At 36.2% G+C, this 24,039-nt stretch overlaps 1 protein-coding gene across 3 annotated transcripts in view; it reads left to right on the top strand.

Moving 5' to 3' along the window:
• The first annotated feature begins 1,970 nt into the window (after positions 1-1,970).
• Positions 1,971-24,039, top strand: part of TNRC6C (trinucleotide repeat containing adaptor 6C) — a 186,029-nt gene continuing 163,960 nt past the window's right edge. For all 3 annotated transcript variants that reach the window (XM_036754793.1, XM_036754792.1, XM_036754791.1), the window contains exon 1: positions 1,971-1,988. The gene's annotated coding sequence lies outside the window, so the exon portion shown is untranslated. The remainder of the gene's footprint in view (positions 1,989-24,039) is intronic.

The following is a 24,039-nucleotide window of genomic DNA, read 5'->3' as shown; positions in this document are numbered from 1 at the left end:
CTTATCCTTATTTTAAAATGAAATTGTGAGACAAAAGGATTAGTAGAGCTGGACAAAAAATATACCCATTCTTTTTCCTGTCACTGAAGTCTTTGAGAAGTAAATGAAATAACATGTAAAATGAGCTGCAAACTTTAGAGTGTTATATAACTGTGAACTGTTACTCTTATTATTAGCAATTACTGGGTTTGCTAGTTAGGTTAGGTGGGATTTCATTTTGGAAAATATTATTTAAAAGAGCCTTAATACTCTACATTTTAAAAGTATTCATTTCCTAGCCACTTATTGATTGCTTACAAAAAATATCATAATTTGTAGTTCTCTCACTTGCTAAAACAATGTCTTAACTTTCTGAATTGAAACAAAATTTATGTTTAATTTTTAATAGGGAGAAAGAACAAGAAACATAAGAAGAGGAACATTTGATGGAAGAAAAGAAAAAGAAAAAACAGGAAGAAAAGAAAAAGAAGGAAAGTGCTCAGAAAAAGGTTTGGCTACAGTTATTGTCTTGAATTCAATGTATTGGTAAATTAAGTGTCTCATTAGCATTATCATAGCCATTACAGTACCATGTCTCCTTTTATTTTATTTTTTCCTTTTTGTGCTGACCAGGGTGGTGTTTCTAGCTAGAGTGATAATGTGTTGATTAAATATTTATGATCTTAATAGCTTGGTAACTAGGTATGCGTTCTAAGTGTTTATTCCTAGAAGTCTTCTCAAACCACAGTAGTATGTTCAGGATGGCAAAAGTCTTTCTCAGCCAACTAGAGAAATGTCTTGAGCAAGTTTGGTTTCTTTGTGGTCATGAGATGCCCATACCCTTCCAGTTAAAAATTACACTTTACCAAGAACTAAATATGACTAAAAAGTGACAAATAGACCATTTAAGAGCATGAACTTAATCAGAGAAACAAGCTATGTTTATCAAAATATTACAACATTCCCATGTACAAATTACATTACAGAATACTTGATGTTTCAAGGAATAGGTAAAATCTATCAGATATCTATGATATGATGGAAAGAGCATTGTCTTTGAATTCAGAAAACCTGGGTTCAGATCCTGACTCTAATACTTAGTAACTGCATGTGACCTTGGATAAGTACATAGATTTAGACCTTAGACAGTAGCCTCCCTAAATTTACAGATAAGGAAATTGAGGCACAGAGAGGCTAAGTACATTTTCTAGAGTTGTTACTTAGTCATGTCCTACTCTTTGTGACCACATTTGGGGTGTTTTTGGCAAAATGCTGGAGTAGTTTGCCATTTCCTTCTCCAACTCATTTTCCAGATGAGGAAACTGAGGCAAACAGGGTTAAGTGACTTGCCCAGGGTCATGCAGCTAGTAAATGTCTGAGGCCAGGTTTGAACTCAGGAAAATGAGTCTTCCTGACTCCAGGCCCAGAACTAATTCCAGTGTGCCACCTACCTGCCCTGACTAGGGTTACTCAACTAGTATCTGAAGCATAGAATATATAGTATTTGAACACAGGTCTTCTGACTTCAAGTCTAGTCTCTATTCACTACTTCATACTGTCTTTCCACTTAACCTCCCTGGGCCTCAGTGCTTTCATCTGTATAATAAAGGGACCAATTAATGTCTGATGTCCCTCCAGCTCTAGAGTTATGATCCTATACTTGAATTTGATGGTATATGAATTCACAAGATGTTATTTTTTTTATTTGTATCTTAACCACTTATATAGTTCAATAGGATAACTACTTATATAAATCAATAGTATACGTATCTTTAAGACAATTAAAAAATATAGATTAGGGGAAAAATTCTGGATTTTTTCCCCCCACTTAGAATAAAATACATACAATCCAAAAGATTTTTTTAATGTTAAAATTACAGTAAATTAAAAGATAGGTAAAACTTACTGAAATAGTAGAAATCTGATTATAAACTTCATAGATCATACATATGGTATTCCTAAAGAATTTCTGGTTTTTTTTTTCCAGGCTGCTGATCAAAAAACCAAAGGTAAGTTAACTTAACTTTGGGGGGATATATTTAATGCCAAAACCCAATTTTTCAGTGTGGAGATGAGATTTTTTAAAACCATCTTATTTTTCATATATAACTTTGTCAGAACATATAACTTTGTGACTATGTTACTGAGATCTTTCCTTTATTATTGATTTCTTTGATATATTCTTCATCCCATTATACCATTTGTTTACTCTAAAAATGTGTTAAAATTAATGTGCATATTTTAAATTTTACCTTCAGTTTGTCCTTAAAGATTTCTGTCCAACATGGAATATCTTTAATTTAGTTGTCTTAGTGATTTGATCAAACATCATGTGAATATCCATAGAACCTTGAAAATTAAAAATATTGTAACATTGAAAGGTAAGCTCATAATAAATATTAGTAGGCAACCTAGTGGTTTGTTTTTAAAAAAAGGTAAACTATGATGTGAAGAGGGGTGGTGGAAAGAATCACTAAAGAGGGTATCTATTCTAATCCTCATTCTGCCACTTAGGATCTGTATGACATTGGACAAATCACTTAACCTCTGTGGACCTTAGTTTCCTCATCTGTAAAAAATGGAAGTAATAATGCTACCTACCTCACAGGGTTGTTGTGAGGGTTAAATGAAACAACATAGTAAGCACTTTAAAGCATTTATATAAATATCAGCTGTTATTATCTGATATGTATCCTTGCAGCTGAGGCAAAATGGATGCTCCATCTCATACTCTTAAGAGGAGCCTTTTAAATTTGTATAACACCTTTTCTTTCTCCTAAAGAGTTTATTGTGGTACATGTTTGTGCTTGAATTGGTGGTTTTAAGTGAAAAGTACTAACTTATACTTGTAACTTAAAGAATGAATTAAAGGAAGAGTTGTTGGTGGAATTGGTTCCCAAGCTATCAGCCTGAAGCATTCTTTTCCCTTTTCACATTTGTTGAAATGTTTCTCCAGCTAATTCAGTACCAACTATATTCTATTGTCATTGTCATTGTAATTGTTTTTCCTTGCACAGTGACAAATTGTTTATTCTTGTGTAGTAATATTGAATTACATTGTAGTGTCACTTTACACACAGAGAGTTATTATTTCTATTATATTTTTGATGGTTATTTTCATTCGTCATTCTAAGCTCTCACTAGATTTTTATCTTATCTAAAATATTGCTCCTTTGGGAACTGTTCATCAGTAACTGTACTAACTATGCTAGCAATAAAGATTTGAAATTACTTTGTAAATAAAAAATATTTATTGAATTCTAAATAATTCAGCTGTGAGTAGTAACATTTACATCAAGGTTTGTGAGTCTCAGTGTTAATATAAACCAATTACTCATCATTTTGTGAAGGAAATGGTGTAGTTTCTGTAGTTGTAAATTCCTAATTGGACATTTGAGCTGGGTATGGTATTTTTTGAACCTAGATGAGTGTGTTGTATATACATTGTAGTGTAATTAATATTTCTCTTATATTTACAATAAATTACATTTTCCAACCTTCACATTATTACATTTTAATTTTCTCGGATAGGGGAGTTAGGGGAGGGGGTGTAGACAAGGGTTTCTATGTTAAATTGCCTGAAGGAGGATGGTAGTTAGAGTGGTAGAGAGTATAGTTGGAAGTTTAGTATATAGGCTGAGGAGTCTTAGTGGACTCCGCAGCTTGAGAAGGCAAAGGATCTCTGAAACTTTGTCATATTATTTGTCTTAAATGTTTAACAGAATGGAGCAGGGATTCTTAGTCTAGAGTCTATGAACTTAGGTTTTTTTATTTGTTTTTATGTTTTGATAATTATATTTCAGTGTAATGTAATCAGTTTTGCTTGTAATCCCATCTATTTTGTTTGATGCATTCAAAAACATTATTCTGAGAATAATCTTTGCTAGAAGACCAAAAGGGCTCATAATGCAAAAAAGGTAAAGAAGCCCTGGTATAGAGACCAGAGTATATTTGGTTTTTTGTTTGTTTGTTTATTTTTAAGTCCTAGAAATATATTCAACTTGAACTACTCTACATTTAACCCAGAACATATTCAAAGCCAATCTGATGAGATTCATTTTTCATATTTTCCTTGTGTTTCCAAGTGTCTCCTTGTTATGACAGCCAAAAATTTAAGAACATATTTCCAACCTCAGCCTTCTTCAAGAAAGATTTTCCTAGAGCAAAGAGACAAATACTAGTTTTTAATATAGTGATATCTTTGGGAAGCCATGCTAACAGTAATACTTGGGCCATAATGGAAGATATTGACATAAATTTAGGAAACCAAAGCTAGATGCCCAATCTCTGAACACTTAGATCTAGTTCTTACCTTAAAGCTTCTCCACAATCCTTCTTATTGTTATAGCTCTCCCTAGAACAAAGTTTTCCAAACTGGAACTATATTGTCTGGGAATTGGGGTTGTTGCATAAAGCCTTCTCAAGGCAGGCACAAAGCAATGACCAAAATTATAGGATAAGTTAGAGTATGATATCCACTGTTTTAAAGGAAACAAAGTTCAAGTCAGCATCAACAAAAGATTAAGGAGGAGAAACTGTGGCTAATCCTCTCTTACTGCCCTTGTTGCCGGGGGAAATGGATTGGGAGCCTCCACTTCCCTTGCTCTCTTCTTAATTCTTTTCAGTGTGGCTTTTAAACTCATCAGTCATCCAAAACTACTCTCTCCTCTCCCAAGATAACAACAGTCTCCTAATTGCCAGATCTAATTGTCTTTGATACTGTCAGTCTCCTTCTTCTCCTTAATGCTCTTCTCTTTCCCCTCTGTGCTATATCAGCTCCCATGGATTCTGTTATCATGTCTATGCTGATGAATGTCAGATCTTCTTACCCAGCCCTAAACTGTCTGGTGATCTCCAGTCTGACATCTCCAACTGCCCATGAGCTAGATGTCCAGTAGATGTCTTAAACTCAAAATGCCCCAAACTAAACTCATTCTCTTTTCCCCCAAACCCTCCTCTCTTCCTAAGTTGCCTATTATTGTTGAGAGTGTCACCATCCTCTCGGTCACTCAGGCCCACAATATAGATGCTACCCTCAACTCTTCTTTGTCACCCCCTATCTCCAGTCTGTTACCAAAGATTTTGTCTTTGTGTCATCTCTCGAATATTTCCCCCTCTCTCCTCTGACACTGTTACTACCCTGTTGCAGACCTTTATCACCTCCATCACTTCATTGCCTGGACTATTGCAATAGCATGCTTGTTGGTCTCCCTGACACAAGTCTCTCTCCATTCTAGTCCATCCTCCACTATCAAAGTGATTTTCCTAGTGGGCAGATCTAACCATGTCTTCCTTCTACTAAATAAACTTCAGTGGCTCTCTATCATTTCTAGGATCAAACATAAAATCCTCTGGCATTCAAAGCCATTCATAACCTGCCCCCTACTTTTCCATACTTCTTGTGTATGGGTATACTGTAGGGTATACCACAGCTCACCATGTACTCTGTGATCTAGTTATGTTGGCCTCCTTGCTGTTCCTCAAACATGACACTGTGCCTCTTTACTGTATACATTTTCACTTGGCTGCCTCCCATACCTGGAATGCACTCACTCTTCATCTCTGTCTGCTGACTTCCTGTCTTCTTTTAAGTCCCAGCTAAAATCCCACCTTCTATAGTGCTTTCTATTTGTTGATTATTTTCAGTTTATCCTGTATATATCTTGTTTGTACATATTCTTTTGTGTGTTGTCTTTCCCATTAGACTGTGAGCTCCTTGAGAGCAGAGAGGGATTGCCTTTTACCTTTCTTTGTATCACCAGCAGTTATCACAATGCTTGGCACATCAAAGGTGCTTAATAAATGTGACTGACTTCAAAATCTTTCTAAAAGGCCAGGATTCAGTTTCTTAGAAAACTAGCTTTCTCCTGCTGATTCAATTAGAAAATCAAGTATATTTTATGTAGTTTATCTTAGTTTGATAGAGTTCTTTGAGTCTACAAAAGGTATTACATAGGTTGAATGACCACATAAGTAGTTGCAGCAATTTTTCTCTGCTATACTACTAAATATGCTGATATGCTGCAATAGTTTGGAGACTCAGAAATCTTTCGTAATTTGTGTTTAAAAGGAAAACCTACTTGATATTTGAGATATAACAGAAGATAACAGTTTTAATCCATTTTCTTAGTGTTTCTTCTGCTGTATGTCATCTAGGTCGTAGAATTATGTGACCATCTTCACGTGACTTTTACCTGCAGTCTGCTTTCCATAAGAACTCATTGATATCACTCAAGAACTTCCATATGACAATAGCTACAGCCTTTGTATACCTGGAAACTTTTCATTACGACTCTTGAGTTTGACAGTATTCCAGAGACTTGACTATATGTACATAGAAAAAAGGAAAATTTACTTGAGCACTGACTGCTATTCTGGTGAATGGAGACACCTTTTCTACTTCAGAACTTATGCACTCTTTCTTCAGGTGGCCTCTTATTTTGGGTCTTTGAATACTCTTTCTCAAAACTAATAATGAATGTAATTCCACAATGAAAATAATTCTGCTATGTTTGTATTTGTCTCAAATATCTCCCCTGTCCATTCCCTCATCCCCTGGCTGTTAAAGTAATATAACTGTGTTGCTCTCTTACTCAAATGATTCTAGTTGTTTCTTATTACCTCTAGGATCTAATACAAACTTTGTAAATAATTTAGTTAATGCTTACCTTTGTAGTCTTATGATACATTACTTCCCTTCACACACTTTGCAGTTTTGCCAAGCTGGACTTCTGCTGTTACTAATATATAATACTGTATCTCGTTTCATACCTTTGTACAATGTATCCCACACCTAGGATATACTCCCTTGTCATTTCCACCTCTTATAATCCCTACTTTACTTCAAAACTCAATTTAAATGCCACTTCCTATGTGAAGCCTTTCAGATCTGCACCTTCCCAACACCCATACTCATAGCTACTAATGTCTCCCTCCCCCTAAAAATTATCTTTTATTCATTTTGTACATATTTATACATGTACAATTTTTCTTGAATGTGAGCTGTATGAGACCAAATATTGTTTTAATTTTTGTCTCTACAGCTTCAGTAGTAGTGTGCTTAATAAAAGCTTGTTGATTAGTGGACCCAATAGTTGACATATCTATATCACTTAATATTTTTGTTGTATTTGATGATCTGATGGCTCAGAGATTATTACGATTCATATAATTTTAGAACTAGACAGTAACCTTGGCAATCATGTTTCTTTTATTTTATAGATGAGGAAACTGAGGCCCAAAGTGAAAGCTCTGATTATCCCAAAGTTATAGAGCCTAGTTAGTGGTAAATCTAGAACTCTAACCTAGGTGGAAATTGAATTGAGAAATCACCCTGTAAAATGTTATTTGAGTATGACAACACTTTTTACTATAATTATCCTGATTTTATCATGCAGAAGTATTGCTTTAAAGATACAATTTTCTCTTCCTTACCTCATATTAGAGGATTACAGTATGTTGTTATCCTCTAGAATTCCTTTTGGTGAAGATTTTTAGATTTTTCTGTTATGTTTCTGTTCTTGGTCATTTTTTTTTTTACTGTAATCCCATCATTCACCTCAAATCTCTCTTGTGTTCCCTTGCTCCTAAATAACTTATTGAATTGATCAAGAGAAATCAAATCAGGAAGGGCTTCATGGGAGAGTTCTTTTTTTCATGTTATTTAAAGGATGGGTAAGATTTTTATCAGGTGAGAGTGTACAAAGGAGACCAGGTAAGTTTCAGGACAAGTCCTAGATTGCTGAATAATTCACTTTTAGTTTGAACTTTACTCATTGATCAGTAGGGAGACATTGAAGAGTTTCGAGCAAAGGAGTGACATGATTAGATGTGTTAGAAAAATTATGGAGCAGGGAAAAGAGTGAAGGTGTGAAAATGTGTTAGGATATTATGGTAGTCCAGGCAGGTGCTAATGATGGACTATAATAGGATGGTGGCAGTGGAAGAATGGGTCAGAGGTTTGATACTATCAAGGTTTTAAACATGGGTGTGGCATCAGGGGAAACCTGGATTAAATCCTTCTCTCACATTTAATAGTTCTTTAACTATGGATGAGTAATTTAACCTCTTTGAATCTGTTCCTTATCTATAAGATGGGACTTTTAGTACCTACCTCATATGATTATTATGATGATCAAATGTGAGAACATACATAAAGAGCTTTGTAACTCTTAGTACTATATAAATTTCAGCTGTTACTATGATCAGAATAGAAATAGAGAATTCTAGCCAGTTTAAAGGAAAGTTAAACTTTTTTAAAAAAAATTTAAATTCTGGTTTTTTACTCGCTTAAACAAGTGATCCTTCCCACAATTAGGGAAAAAGAAAAGAAAAATAAAACCCTTGCAGCAAATAAGTAGGGGCAAACAAACAAAAATCTCATATTGACTGTGTCCAAATATATGTTTCATTCTGCATATTTGTCCATCACCTCTTTGTCAAGAGGTGGGTAGTATTCTTCATCTTCTATCCCTAGGAATCACTGTTGATTATTTCATTGTTTAGAGTTCTTAGTTTTTCACAATTGTTCTTTTTTATAATATTGTTGGTGTAATATAAATTGTTCTCCTGGTTCTGCTCACTCCATTTAGCATCAGTTCATGCACGTCTTCTCATATTTCACTGAAACTGTACCTTTCAACATTTCTTATGACACAGTAGCATTCCTTTACATTCAGATACCACAATTTGTTTAGCATTCGCCAATTGATAACCCCCCCTCACTTAGTTTCAAGTTCTTTTCTACTACAAAAAGACTTGTTATAATTTTTTTTAACATATAGATCTTTTTCTTCTTTCTGAATGGGTATGCCCAGTTTAGTTCTAAACTGCTTTCCAGAATAGCTTGACCAAGTCATATCTCCACTGAATTTACATGGGGAAAAGGGGTAGGTGTTGCTCCCACTACATCACAGTAAAGAACCATTACTTAGGCTAAATATTAAATGGAGGCACTTAATGACTAGCTAAGACAAAATAAAAGAGATCGAATTCTTACAAATTCCCTTTGAAATGTAAAAATATGTGATTTGAGGGGTTACTTCTTTTCACTATTGGGTTGGCTGTGGTGGTGACAGCTTTCCTCTGCTATCTTGTATTTGACTTTATTCTAAAAGCTGGCCAGGGGTCTGGATTAAGTTTGGAAGGATAGTGCATAAATTATGTTCAAGATGAAATATGCCTATGTTTGGCTTTTCTGATACAGACATCCTTTTTTCTGGAATGCATAGTTTAAGTTTTGGAGAGAAGATTGAATGAGAAGAGTTATCGAATATAATATATTCCTTAATTATACTTGCTCTGTTCCGCAAAAATCATGACTGCCACTAATTTACTTGGTGACTTTGGATAAATATGCTGGGTAGTCTTACTCATTCTCTAAAATGAGGGTGATAATTGCCGTACCTCACAAAAATATTAGGAGAAAATTTTTAAATAACAACAGCACAGTGTGGGGCCTTCCCAAGACCCAGACCTAGCCTTACTCCCCTCTGCACTAATTATTTCAGTAGCACCTAGCCGCTCTCACTGTCTCTTTTTCCCACAAACCCCCCACCCCCAGAGAGGAAGGAGCAGTAGCAGCAGGCCCAGAACCTTTTGCTCAGCTGAAGATCCAGCTACAACAATGCTCACTCACTCAAAACCACACCTCCCTCAAGTGAGAGTGACTAAGATCCTATACCCCTGGCCAAGGCTAGCAGCAACACCTCTTGAAGACTTTGAGCTTTATTTTTCATCAGCCACCCACTGTTATCCCTATGGCTAACAATTTCCCACCACCATTTTCTCTATCACTATATTAATCACCATATGTATAGGAGAATACGGACCTTCTCTTTTCTCATCTCCATCTTTATCTTTACCCCACCCATGTCCCATTTTAATTCTGCCCACTTTTCCCACTTTATCCTCTGGAACTCCTTTCCTATAGTGAGCAAATATCCCCTCATTCTCGACCTTTTTCTGTAATACTCATTTTATGTACAAGCCCTCCCCAAGACCTGGCTTCCTCTTGATGGCACTAGGTCTTTGGCCTGTGTCCCTGGTCTACCTCTCCACTACCAACTATACCCATATCCTCCATGCACTGGTCCTGGATGAGGTGTCAGTATTTGTTGCTCCCACTGCTACTTCAGACTCTTTCTGCACTACCTGTCCTTCTTTGAAGTTTACAATATGCAAAGTTCCCACCCAGTCTAAATTATGGTGGCTAATGTATACTAACCCCTAGAAATTCACTATGTTCCTCTCCTTCCCTATTCTTTTGTTTATAGTAGGAAGTTTCAATCACCATGTTGATGTGCCCTCAAACTTTCTCCCAGTTTCTCAGCTCTCCTACATCCCATAAGCTCCTTTATTAACCACCTCAGCCACACATACAGGTGGTCACATACCAGATCTCATGTACTACTTTCTTAAGTAAAAGATCTGGCATTTCTCTATTTGACCTTATCATTTCCATCTTTTTCTCTGCTTTATCCTACCTAACTCCATTTTTCACCCTCATTGAGACCGCCAGTCCTCTACCCCTTAGTACTTTTTCAGGCTATTATCACTCCTCTGACTTCATTTCCTTCTCTCCAATCTTGACTCTAAGCTAACCATTTCAGCTCTTCGCTATCCCCTCAAATCCTTTGCTGCTTTGACTTGTCAGTAACTCCTATTTACATGCTGCTGAACAGCACTGGAGGAAGTCATACGACTTTGCTAATTATGTCCATTATAAATGGATGTTACCTAACTTTAACTGGGCCTATGTTACAGCAAGGCAATTCTTTTATTCCATGTAATAGCAGCTATCTAACAGGATTGTTGGTAGATCCATTTGAGATAATGAATGTAAAATACTTTGTAAACTTTGAAATACTATGTAAATGTCAACCTTTTAAAAAAATATCTTATTATTATTAAGTATGGATAGGGATTAGACCTGTAATTTCAGTGGTATAGGAACCCCAGGTAAGGAAACAATTTTTGCTAAAGCAAGTTGGTACCTTCTCTGCCACTCTTAGTCTTATTAAGTTGCCTGATGCACCAAGACATTAAATTACTTGCTGAGGGTCTTGCGGCCTAGATATGTCAAAAGTAGGGCTTGAAGTTAGCTCTTGATCTAGCTTGCCACAGCACCTACTTTAATTCAAGTGATTAAACAGACTTGCACAGTACCCACTTTAATTCAATGATTAAACAGATTTACAGGAATTTTAAGGTAACATTGGTGCAAGATTTATATAAGATTAGAAAGTATGTTTTAAAGCTCTAGTCAAGGAAGATTATAACAGATTCATGACCTGACTCATTTAAGTATTTATAGCTTCCTCTATAATAACTGTTACCTTGTAAAGTGCTCTATTTTTATTGAATTCCTTGACATTTTAGTAAGAAAGCATGCCATGTATCATGACAATGGGGGAAAGCAGCACATTGGTAATAGATGTTCAAATTAAATATCAATATTTATTAATCCATATTAAGAGCTTTTAGGTTCATCAGTTTAGAACTGGGAAGGATATCTTAAATCCAGACCCTTCATTTTATAGATGAAGAAACTGAAGCCCGGAGAAGTGAAATAATTTGCCTCAGGACACACGTCTAAGTTATTAGAGCCTGGACTTGAACTCGTTCCTTCTGATTCCAAGCCCAGCACTGTCTCCCTCTGTACTAATGCAGTACAAATATGGACAGTTGGAGACATAATTTAATATTCTTTCGGTAGTTATGCTCTTTTTGTTAAAGATCTGAAAAATATTAGAGTGAGGGAAGAGAGTAGGAAGGGAATAGTGCTGCAGGTTCAGTAGGAGTCACCAGTGTGTTGCGGTAGACAGAAAAGCTAAATGCAATTTTGAGCTGCCTTAATAAAGGCATAACTTCTAAGAAGAAAGTACAGTAGTCTCATTGTACTCCATCTTATCAGATGTCATCTAGAATACTGTGTTCAGTTCTGGATACCACATTTAAAGGAGGACATTGATTGGCTGGAGAGTAAGCAGAGAAGGTCAAACAGGAAGTTGAAGGGGCTTCAGTGCATGTTACTGAAGATTAGTTAAAGGAACTAGAAATGTTTGGAAAAGAAGCATTAGGAAGAGCATCATCACTCCCTTCAGGTGTTTTAAGGGATGTAATGTACAGGAGGAATTAGACTTCTTCTGTTAGCTCCAAAAGATAGAACTAGTAGTACTGGATGGAAGTTTAAAAGAAGCATAATAGTAGTAATAGTAGTAGTAGTAGTAGTAACAACAGCTAGCATCTATATAGTACTTTAAGGTTTGCAAAGTGCTTTATATATGTTAACTCATTTGAACCTCATAACAACTGTAGGTACTGTTATTTTGCCCATTTTACAGATGAAGAAACTGAGGCAGAGATGTCTTGCCATGGTCACGTAGCTAGTGAGAGTGAGGCAGGATTCAAACCTAAGTCTTCCTGACTATAAGTCTCACCCCTATATCCACTGGACCATCTAACTGCTTCAAGGACTGATAGAAGGAAAAACTTACTAACAGAGCTTTGCAAAGGAGAATGGACTGCCTAGAAAAGTAGTAGATTCCCCTTCCTTGGAAGTCTTCAAGCAGAAGCTGGATATCTATTTGTCAAGGATGTTAATCTAGAAATTCCCTTCCAGCATGGGTTGTACTAGATGGCTGCCATGTTCCTTTCTAATTCTTAAATTCTGTAATTCTGTGATATGGTAATCATTAATTCTCAGAAGGGGCCTCATGTGTCATTTGGTCAAACTCATACCTAAACAGGTGTCTCTTCTATAGCACACCTAACAAGTCGTCACCCAAAATTTTGATTTTGCTGTGAAGTTGCTGTAATTCAGTACTTCAAGGAGGCGTCCTTTCCTCAATGTGGGCCTTCCCTCCACTGAAAACTGACAGTGCCTATGTAACTTAGTAGATGGTCCTCAAGAGTAACTATAGTCACAAAATAAATCACCATTCAGGCAACCTGGTAATGAGTCTCTCTGCATTTAGCTAGACTAGTATTCAAAAAAAAAAAAGCAGTCACAAAGTCCACAGTTGAGTCTGTGCTCATCACATTTTAAAGCCTTTCACAAATTGGCCCCAACCTGCTTTTCTGACCGTATTATGCAATATTCTCCTTCCCCACACTCTAAAGGCCATCCAAACTATCCTTGCTATTTCTCACACACAACACTCATGTCTCTGTACTTTTATGCTGGTTTTCCCCTATGCCTGGGGAAATTAAAATTTTAGGTCTCTACCTCTAAGTCCACTGTTTGTTTGTTTTTTTCGCTACTATACCTGTGCTGCAGTCAAAAGAGTGCTGGTTTTAAAATCAAATGACTTGGGGTCAAATCCAAACTCTCATTTAGTATTTGTGTGACCTTGAGCAAGTCCCTTCCCTTCTCTGGGCCTCAGTTTTGTCATCTGTAAAATGAGGGAACTGGATTGGGTGTCCTCTGAGGTTCTCCTTCCTCACCTCAGTTTCCTAGCATCCTTTGCTTCCTTCAAAACTCTGTTGAAGCTCCTCTGATTCCCTAGCTACTAGTGTCTCCCCCACCTCTCAAACATATCTTATACATGTATATATTTTGTATATGCTTCTTATATACATATCTCCTTTCATAGAATGTAAGCTCCTCAGCATTAGAAACTATTTCATTTTTGTCTTTGTATCTCTACCTTCTGCCATATGACCTAGTATGTTGTAGGATTAGTATTAATAATAGTAATAGGATTAATCGAAATTATAAATAAATTTAATAAATGCTAGCTAAATGATTTTTCCAGTTAGGACTGCCAAAGTTTGTACTTGACTGGCAAAAACCTTTAGGACCCAAGGACATCTCCACATTGTGATGAAGCATCGGAAGAGTTTTTTCATGTGGAAGATGTATTTTAGTAGTCAGAGACAACTGAAGATAAGATTAGCAGCCAACAGTGTAATGAATTTTTCCTACTTAGCTAGGTTGATACCAAGAGATTCAAAAGAAACTTAAGTTATTTGAATGACTCCTTAAAAGCCCAAGATTTTTCTTAAAATGTGATTTTAGAAAATCATTCATATCTACTTCATAATTCACTTTTAGTTTGACAGGTTGTTGTTTTTTTCAAAAAATTTTCCCATTACTTCATCAAGAATTTATTGAGGGCCTAATAATCGTACAAAACTATATTAAGCAATTGGTGATACAAATGAGATAAAAGGGCTAGCCTCTTGAATTTCTTTCCCCCTAAACCTGTCCTCCTCCAGACTTCTATCAAGGTATCATGGATCTGGATTTAGAAAGGAACTTGATTGGCTAGTCCACCCCTCCTCATTTTGCATATGAAGAAACTGAGGCCTGGAGAGGACAAATGAGTTATTCAGATTTACATAGGTAGTAAGTGTCAGAGCCAGGCTTTAAATTCAGGTCTTAGCAAAAAAAAAATTCTGATAGAGATTCAGGCTTCATTGAAAGAGTTATGGTATCTAGTGTTCTTTCTATGGTTATAAGCTTTTATAGTTGAGAAGACTGTTTATAATACAAACAATATACAAAGTATTAAGAAAACTCAAAACAGTCTATTTAACATGGAGTGTGGTTAAACTAGGGAAGGCTTCTTGGAGAAAATCTTAAAATCTAGTCTTAATGGAACTAATGAATATAAATGGACCGAGAAGGTAGGAACAATAGAAACATTAGCAAAGGTTTAAATTTTGAAATGAACAAAATATTAGGTGAACGGATATCACAGGAGAGAGCTATGATGGAAGGCATAGAATAGCTGTGTTGGGCTATAAAATTTAGAATGAGGAGTTTGGGTTTTATGAGGTACTAGGTAGTATTTAAAAATCATAAGATCATAAATAAGAGAATTGGAAGGTATCTCAGAGGACATCTAGTCCAGTCCCCTCATTTTACAGATGACAAAACTGAGGCCCAGAGAAGGGAAGGGACTTGCCAAGATCACACAAATATTAAATGGTAGAACTGGGATTTGACCCCAAATCGTATGACTTTAAAACCAGCACTCTTGACTACAGCACAGGTGTAGTAGGAAGAGAACAGTGGATTTAGGAGAGACCTGAAATTTTAATTCCAGTTTATTACTTATTTCCTCTTTGAACCTGGGCAATTCAGTTTAATACTCTGAGTCTCAATTTTCTTCTCTTTATGATGGCAATATGAACTAGATGACCTCTAAGATTTCCTTCCAGCTCTATTGAAACAAATTTTTGAAATGCACAGAAGAGAACAGAAGAATGGATAATTAACATTATTAAGTGCCTGTTATGTTCTGGGTACTGTTCTAAGGTTTGAAAATACAAAAAGAGACAAAAGACAGTTACTCCCCTCAAGGAATTTACAATCTAATTAATAATCTAATCTAATGTAAACAAATATATGGGAAATAGTTAACAGAGGGAAGGCACTAGGAATTAAGAGGGGCTGGAGAAGGCTTCCTGAAGAAGGTGGGATTTTAGTTGGGACTTAAAGGAAGCCAGGGAAGTCAGTAGGCAGAACAGAGGAAGGAAAGCATTCCAGACATGGGGGACAGCCAGAGAAAATGCCTGGAACTGAGTGATGGAGTGTCTTCAGGGAATCTCAAAGAGGCCAGTGCCACTCAAGAGTATGTATTGGGAATTAAAGTATAAGAAGACTGGAGAAAGGTAGTGGGGAGCTCAGTAATGAAAGCTTTGAATGCCAAAGAGAGTATTTTCTCTTTGCTCTTTGTAGTAGGAATTTAGATTTGAAGATCTTTCCCACCCATTAATAGGCCATGTAACCTGTTTACGTCACAGGAAGCCTAAGACACGTGTGGTGGGAGGAGGTTCCTGGCAGGAAAAGGAAGTTATGTCACAGAAAATGCTGAGAGAGAGAAAGATGTTATGGCAGCTGGTGGCTGCTAATGGCTGCCCTCATGATTGTTAGAACTGAACAGGCTGTGACTTAGCTGTACTGTGAGTTTGTTTTGGGGAAGACCCCAGCAGGGGTCAGAGTGGTTTTGGGATGGCAAGTTTCCAGACTGTGATATGGTGTTTTAAGTTCCTAGCTGTTATGATAAAGTGGGCTGACTGGCAGTGGGAGCTGAACATTTGGTTATAGGATATGATTTTCTGGTCTCTGAATAAATGTTACACTTCTTTTACCTTCTTTATGGAGTATCTCTCATACTTTGTGATATTCATGGCATATTCACAGGCATATTCATGATTATTGTTGATGATGTGTTTATTGCCTTGGTATTTCACTCCTAGAGGCAATAGGAAGCCATTGAAGTTATGTTAAGAAGAGAATGTGACATGATCAGGCATGTGTTTTAGGAAAATCACTTTAATGGCTGAATGTATGGTGGATTAGAGTTGAGAGACTCACTAGCAGGCTATTGCACTAATCAAGGTGTAAGGTGATAAGAGCCTGCACTAGAGTGGTGTACCTCATTCCAATAATGGGTTAAGTGTGGGTGGAGACTGCTAGCGGATGCTCATCATTAAAAGGGTCTTATTTATACTCACATGTGGAATACCTGAAAAAACTGAAGATTATTTTCTTGAATTAAAAAGGAAAAATGATGCCTAAAAAAGGTGGGGGGGGGGCATATTTGGAAGATGCTGCAAAAGTGAAATCAGCAGGTTTTGCAACAGCTTGCATGGGGTAGGGAGGCAGTGAAAGAGAGTGTGGAATCCAGGGTGACTCCTAGGTTGTGAGCTTGAGGGCCTGGGAAGATGGTGCTACCCTCTACAGTAATAGGTAGGGGGAAGAGCAGGGTTTAAGGAGAAAGATAATGAGTTCTGTTTTGGACATTTGAGTTTAAGATGTTTGTTGGACATCCATTTTGATATGTCTGAAAGACAGAGATGTGAGACTGGAGGTCAGCAGAGATATTGGGCAGGATGGGCAGATTTGAGAATCATCAGCATAGAGGTGATAATTAAGTCCAATGAAAAAGCACCAAATATTATAGAATACTGTTTGGTATATTTTAAGTCAGGGCCGTCCAACCTTAGGTTTTTATTGAAACAATAGACAATATATTTTGATTTGCTATTTTAGTGAGAGCTCTGCAGTAGCTAGGCTTCATTTACTAAAGCATTTATGTACATTTCTATGCTTGTAGGTGGGCTGTGTGCCTGCAGGCCGCATTTTGGACAGCCCTGTTTTAGGCTATCTTTTTATGATAGAAGGTGCTAAAGAAAAACAAAGTGAATAGAATAAATTTGTCTAGTCAATGGTGACAACTCCGGGAACATATTAGATGACAACAGTTATTAGTGACAGTAGAATTGCTGTAATTCCAGAGTGAGGAGGCCTAGGTGGCAATTGTACCTTGGTGACATTTTTTAAAACGTTTCAGTGGTGTCCAGGAAGACTGATAAAAAAAGGTGATGGAGGATGATGGAAGGTTCATAAACATAGATGAATCTTCAAACGCTGAGGATATACAGGCATAGTCCATCTAACTTTTTAAATTAGCTTTATTGGGGCCATGATATTATATAGGCATGGGGATAGAGCAGTTAGTTGAAAGGTGAAAGTAATTGACTGAACAACATTATGGTGAGGTGTTATTGTGAGATAATGTTGGCCACAAAATCTTATTGGGATATGTGCCTGTATTTCTTCCCACAACAGAGTCTTACTGTTATCTCCAGGTCTCAAATATGACACTCTGTCTCCTCTCTCTGTACCTTTGCATTGACCATCCCATATACCTGGAATTTGCAACCTCTTTCTTTACCTTTGCCTCAGTCACTCTGTTCCTTTAAGACACAGCTCAAGCCTTCTACTTGAAAGCCCTTTCTGATCCCCACAATTACTAGTGCTCTCTATCCCCTTCTAATTACTTTGTATTTAATTACTTCATGTATATTTATATTTATTCACTTTATATTTACTTGGTATATATATATTTGTATTTTTTGTCTTCCCTCCATGAGAATGTAAGCTATTTGCAAGAAAAACTAAGTTTGTTCTTTGTATTTTTATCTCCAGTCAATGACACACAATAGGCACTTAATACTTGTTACTAGATTGCTTTGTACAAGTGTGGAACCTGTAGTGTGCGTAAATTAGTTTGGCAGACACAGATAAGTGTTGGGAATGTTTTCCTTCATGTGACTTCTTTGTTGTTGTTGTTCTTTGGCATAAAGAATATCTAATGAGCTGCCTCCCTCCTAATTCCTCCTCCTTTCTTCACTATTTCTCTCTTACTTTTGTGTAATATGAAAGTATGGGTCAGAAAGATCCATTCATCTTTCCTAACATTTTCCAACCTCACCTTCTCACTGCCTCAGGAATTCCAGAGTCCCTGATCTGACCTGGACCCTGCCTATACCCACCCCCAAAGACACAGGCTTTGTATATGGCTGCTTTGACCCTCAGTCAACTGTCCTTGGGAAGAAAACTCATTCCATTTCCTTTGACCTAGTATGAGTTTCATGATATCGGCTAATTAGCCAGGAGTGATGGAGTTGAACCTAAATAAATCTTGAGAGTCAGACATAAATTCTTATCCCAGCTCTGCTACTTGGGAAAGTCATGTAATTCCTCTGGGCCTCTGTTTCTTATAAAGAGAAAGGTTTTTAAAAAGATAATTCAAGTTTTAAGATTCAATGGTCAACCCAGGTAATTAATTGTATGTTTTAAAAGTTGTGTGCAATACTAATAGTAATGAAATATTGGTGCTCTTAAGAGAGGATAGAGATTAGAAATATGGTTAATTCTTTTTTTTAATTAGATTTTTTATTTTTAGTTTACAACACTTAGTTTTACATGTTATTGAGTTTCAAATTTTCTTCCCTCCCCTCCCCCATCCCCCCCAAGATGGCATGCAGTCTGATATAGATTCTACATAAACCTTCGCATTAAACTTATTTACACAATAGTCAAGTTGCATGAATCATGAGAAAGAAGAAACAAAACCAAAAATAAAAAAAAAGAGGAAAAAAAAAGGAGAGCCAATAGTTTCCCTCAATCTGCATTCAGACTCCATAGTTCTTTCTCTGAATGTAGGTAGCTCTCTCCATCATGAGTCCTTTGGAGTTGTCTTTGAACCTTGTATTGCTGAGAAGAGCCCAGTTTATCAAGGTTAGTCATCACAGAATCCATATATCAGTGGTTGTGTATAGTGTTCTCCTGGTTCTGTTCCACTCACTCAGCATTACATCATATAGGTTTTTCCAGGTTATTATGAAGTCCGTATCTTCCCCATTTCTTATAGCACAATAGTATTCCCTTATATTTGTGTACCACAAGTTGTTCAGCTTTTCCCCAGTTGATGGGCATCCCCTTAATGTCCAATCATTTGCAACCACAAAAAGAGCTTCTATAAATAGTTTTATACATGTGAGTCCTTTTCCCACTTGTATGATCTCTTTGGGATGCAGCCCTTGAAGTGGTATTGCTGGGTCAAAGGGTATGAACATTTTTACAGCCCTTTGGGCATAGTTCCAAATTGCTCTCCAGAATGGCTGGCTCAGTTCACAATTCCACCAGCAGTGTAACAGTGTTCTAATTTTCCCACATCCTCTCCAGCATTTAGCATTTTCCTGTTTTGTCGTGTTAGCCAATCTGACAGGAGAGATGTGGTATCTAAGAGTTGTTTTGGTTTGCATTTCTCTAATCAGTAGTGATTTTGAGCATTTTTTCCTATGCCTATAGATATCTTTAATTTCTTCCTCTGAAAACTGTCTGTTCATATCCTTTGACCATTTCTCAATTGGGTAATGACTTGTATTCCTACAAATTTGGCTCAGTTCCCTGTATATTTTAGATATGAGGCCTTTATCAGAGGCACTGGTTATAAAGATTTTCTCCCAATTTTCTGCTTCCCTCCTAATCTTTGTTGCATTGGCTTTGTTTATATAAAAACTTTTCAGTTTAGCATAATCAAAATTATCCATTTTGTATTTTATAATGCTATCTCCTGTTGTGTCATGAATTCTTCCCTTTCCCATAAATCTGACAGGTAAACTATTCCTTGCTTTCCCAAATTGCTTATAGTATCAGCCTTTATTCCTAAATCATGTACCCATTTTGACTTTATTTTGGTAAATGGTGTGAGATGTGGGTCTATGCCCAGTTTCTGCCATGCTATTTTCCAGTTGTCCCATCAGTTTTTATGAAATAGTGAATTCTTAACCCAGAAGCTGGATTCTTTGGGTTTATCAAAGAGTAGATTGCTATAGTCAGTGACTTCTGTGTCTTGTGTACCTAACCTAAAAATACGGCTTATTCTTAAGCGCAACATAATGAGACCATTTAGTGTAGGGGGCAAATAGCCTTACACACCTCAGTGTGTCATGAAGACACTATAGTGAATACTTTAGTTACATACTTGTTATTTGTGATAATTGGGTTGTTAGTAAAAGGTTGTCAGTGGTCTTAAACTAATTTTCTTTCTTATAGGGATAAATGTCACATCATTAGGAAACATCATTCTCAGATACCATCAGAAAACATTTTCAAAGCATTTTAATTTTGTCTTTCTCTCAGATCAACTTTGGAAGTATTTGTAGTTGAATCTGAAATAAAGCTATCCTTTCGAGATTTTTTTTTTTATTAAGTTTTAGCCATTGGCAAACAAATTAATTGTTTTAGCTTGGGCTCCCTCTTCTGGCAAGTTGTGTGGTTCTACCTTAGCATGGAAAATAAGAGTATTATGTTTTAACAATTGCTGATTTGTTGATATGCCAGTTTGCATATTTTTTAAAACCTTAAAGGAAAGTGGCATTGATGAAATACATTATTGTATAGGATTTATTTGTGCATCAAAATGGGCTATGAGCTCCTTGAGAACAAGGACCATTTTGCCTTTCTTTGTATCTCCAACACTTAGCATGGTGCCTGGCACTCATACGATAGGAGCTTAATAAATGCTAATTGCATTGACAACTTATTTGTTTCTCATAATTACACAGCTAATGTCTTATTTTTTTGTCTTGGAGCCCCAGAGATATTACAAATAACAGGCTTGTTAAGTGCAGGGTTCATTTAAGGATCATGTTTTTGTTGGAAGGGTGGGTAGAGGAAGATGTATGAAGATAGATAAATGCCAGAGTTCCTTTTTTTAGTTAATGTCCTGTTCAGTGGAAGTTATGCAATATATTGGGCAATATCTATACTTTGCTACTGACAGCAAAGTCTTTATAGAAGTGTTAAATTGTTATCCCTTCTTAACTAAGTTGTTGATTATATAAGAAATATTCTTTGATCTCCCTTCATTTCAGGCAACTTAAACTGCCTTAAATGTTTTCAACCTCTGTTGTTGCTACTTTCTACTAGTTTAGTCCATTAGATTGTGAGCTCCTCCATTAGAATGTAAGCTCCTTGAGGGCAGGGACTATTTTTGCCTTTTTATCCCCAGTACTTAGAACAATGTCTGGCCCACAGTTAACATTTAATAAATGCTTTTTCACTTGACTTAATTTTAGTCTTCTAAATAAGTCTGCAAGAAGTTTATAAATAACTTTTAAATAACTCCACATGCTTTAGAAATAACTTGCTTATAATATTTCTCGGGTTTTTTTAGAGCAGTAACATATACAAGGACCAAAACAGTGACTGAAATCTTTAGATGTAATGGCTCTTATCATTGCTAATCATTAAAACACTTTTACATTTAAAAATTTTTCTTTTTCTTTAAAAAAATTTAGTGATACTTATTGTTATTAGACATTATATATCCAAATATATCTTTCCTCACTCCCTTCTCCAATAAACAAGCTTAAAAAAGGAAAAAGAGGAAAAAACAAAACCAACACATCCACCAATGTCTGACAGTATATGCAATATTCCACATTCTTAGTATCCTTCCTCTACAGAAAGGAATGCAAACATTTTCTCAATTCTTCTCCTAGCCATGGTTAGTCATTCTAAGTACAGAGTGCATTTTCATGTTTATTGATTTTTCTATTTATGTGGTGAATATTGTGTCTGTTGTTTTCCTTGTTCTGCCAACTTCAGTCTATATAAGTCCATATAAGTTTTCCCATGTTTCTCTGAATTCTTTATAGCCATCTTTTCTTATGATCAATTATATGCCATTATGTTAGTGTATTACAGTTTGTTTAGCCATTTCTAAACACTGTGTACCTATTTGGTTTCAGATTCTTAGCTATCACAAAATAGTGCTGCTATGAATATTTTGGTATATATAGGTCCTTTGTTTCTGTTTTTGACCTCTTTGGGGCACATGCTAGCCGTGGGAACACAGTATATGAACATTTCAGTCATTTTGCATAATTCCAAATGACTTTCTGATGTGCTTGGAGCAATCACAACCCTTTAGTTTAAGCATATTGCTGTTATCAAATATAATTAAAGGAATGGATTTTAATGTAATTTAAAGAATTAACTCTATTATGTATCAGTACAGAAAATTACCTTTGAGCAACTATTTCCTATTGCAAATATGTAAGTTCATTTAGTTATGAGTTACATTGTGTTCATTTTAAACTGGGTATCAAAAGTTGTCATGGTGACAGTTTTGTCAACCAAGAGCTGTCAGCTGAACAACAAATAGAAAATGACTTTCTACACTAAGAACACTACTAACAGCCAGTAAAACCTGACAGATGGACATTCCTGGCTTTGTGTTTGTCTGCTATTTGTATCACAGTGTTAAGCAGACTTTTTGTGAAATATTTGTTCTCAGGATTTTGTACCAATGAGAACTTTTTCTGGGTTGTTTATCATGTAGCAGAAATGAGAAAATTCATTTATCTTTTGCAATTACAAGTTTTCAGTTAAATTTAAAGTTAGTAATATGTCTTATTTTTTCTTCCATTTTTGGTTTTAGGAACTCAGAAAAATATTCATTTCTATAACTGAAAAAATTATAAATTGTCTATGTTTTGGAAAATTTGCTCCTTTTATTTGGCATTAGTAAATAATGGCCCTTCCTACTAAAAGCAAGCACTTAAAAATAACTAAAAAATTATTTGATACTTCCCTAGGTCCTCAGATTAGCATTAACTTATTAAGTGCTATATTCTTAATTGCCTTTTTAGTTAATTTTATGCTGCTCTTCTCCCCCGCCCCCAATATGATTTAAAGCTAGTGATTTGTAGCCAGTGAAATTAAATCTGGACTAAAATACTCAAATGATTGTGTGTGATCACATTACTGGAAGCTTTCCTTGATTTCTCCTAATATTATGTACAAGAATACTATTGGAGCATATTACACTGCCAGTAGACCTTTGATTTGATGTGAAACTTGGGATCAGTAATGGAGATTTACAATTTACAAAAGGTAGCCCAACTTACTTTCTTCTTCCTGTTCAACTTTAGGCCCAATTTGTCCATCTGTACTATCTGTCCAAGAAATTCTTTAGGTTATACTTCTAAATGCATGTTATAATCTGGGTAGTAAACATTCTTCAGGACACATCGTTGAGCGATTACAGGTCTCTTGCAGGAGACTTTGCAGTGTACTTAGAATCTTATCTGTGCTAAAATACATCAGGAAAAAAGCCTGTAATAATAATAATAATAATAATAATATACAAGTACCATTCCATTCTATGTTTCTTTCTGTTTTCTAGCACAGAGACTCTTGTCTTTCTCGGGGTTTCTATGGTTTATTTCCACTTTGGTCAGTTAATCAGGAGTTTCTGGTTTCTTAAACCAATTCTCGTATTCTGAGACTTACTGTTTTTCTAAATAAATTTGTCCACCTTGAGGGAAAAAATGACAAGAGAAAAATCTGAACTACAAAATGGATAAATGAAGAGATCATTATTCACATTTCAAAATTGCCTTACCATTTTACAGAAACATTTTGCTATAAGTTTCTTTGAATATCAAACTCCCCTGACACTTGAAATGATCCAACCTGTGAAATTAGGCTTATGGGTAGATGGCGGCTGGAAAGCAGGAACTAGCGTGAGCTCCCTGCCAAGTCCCTCCAAAAACCTATAAGAAATGACTCTGAACCAATTCTAGAACTGCAGAACCCACAAAATAGCAGAGGGAAGCAGGGCTCCAGCCCAGGACATCCTGGATGGTCTCTGGGTGAGGTCTATCCCGCACGGTCTATCCCAGCCACGCAGACCAACCAGACCAGGAGCCGGGTGGAGCGGGCCCTAGCGCCCTGAATCAGTGAGC

This window comes from Trichosurus vulpecula, chromosome 4 (genome assembly GCF_011100635.1).
Source record: "Trichosurus vulpecula isolate mTriVul1 chromosome 4, mTriVul1.pri, whole genome shotgun sequence".
Classification (NCBI taxonomy): Eukaryota; Metazoa; Chordata; class Mammalia; order Diprotodontia; family Phalangeridae; genus Trichosurus; species Trichosurus vulpecula.
This window is presented reverse-complemented; position numbering and strand designations above follow the sequence as displayed.